A 1040-nucleotide genomic window follows, 5' to 3' on the forward strand; every position below is an offset into this window, starting at 1 on the left:
CAAAAATTGAACATTTTTATAAATTTTTAACTACAAAATAATTTTTCAAATTAAGATTTGATAAATTTGTCAAAATTTGATCTTAAATGCTTATAAAAAAAAATTGTGCCTATATATTTTTAATAATTTTCAACTGATATTGTAACAATATATCAGGAGCTTTGTATTAAATTTATACACTTTTTGGCCCAACAGATAAAACTTTATTGATATTTATAGAAAAAAAAAACTAAAAAAATTTAAAACTGAAAATGTCCGTAAACAGCTCAAAAAGAGTCAAAATATTTTCAAAATTGTATGGTGTATAGGAAATACTAATATAAACATTCAGTAAAATGTTCATGTATCTGCAGTTATTCGTTTTTGAATTACAACAAAATAAGGAAATCGCTACATGAGAAATCGAGTGAATATCCATTGTTGTAAAAATTTGAATTTCAAACGATCATAAAAATTTAATTTGACTTCCTTATAGATATTTTTTGTTTGATAAAGGTAGACAATCTTATAAGGAATCTTGTATTACATTTTCATATCTTAGATTTAAAAAGAAAAATTTTTATGAATTTCAAACTCGAAATAATTTGCCAATTTTCGTGATTTTTCCATATTTTGTCATTTTTTGAACTTTAAATGTTTATAAAAAAAAACTGTGACTAACGATTTTTAATATTTTTCATCTGCCTTTGAAACAATATACTAGGAGCCTTCTATTAAATTTTCAAGCTTTTTTATCCAACAAATAAAATTTTATTGACATTTTTAGAAAAAAAACTAAAAAAAAATGGAAAATGAAAATGTCCATAAAGAGCTCAAAATAAATCAAAATATTTTGAAAATGTTATGGTGTATAGAAAATGCTAAGATAAACATTCAGTCAAAATTTCATATATCTACGGTCATTTTTTTTAAAGTTACACCAAAAACCAAAATCGATTTTCTCGAAAACTGATTTTGCGTAAAAATTCCCGTTTTTCCTTAATTTTTCTTTCGTTTTTCACGGCACTTTTGAAAATTATTGGACATTTTTGACCTTCCGA

Source organism: Acyrthosiphon pisum, chromosome X (genome assembly GCF_005508785.2).
Source record: "Acyrthosiphon pisum isolate AL4f chromosome X, pea_aphid_22Mar2018_4r6ur, whole genome shotgun sequence".
In the NCBI taxonomy this organism is placed as follows: Eukaryota; Metazoa; Arthropoda; class Insecta; order Hemiptera; family Aphididae; genus Acyrthosiphon; species Acyrthosiphon pisum.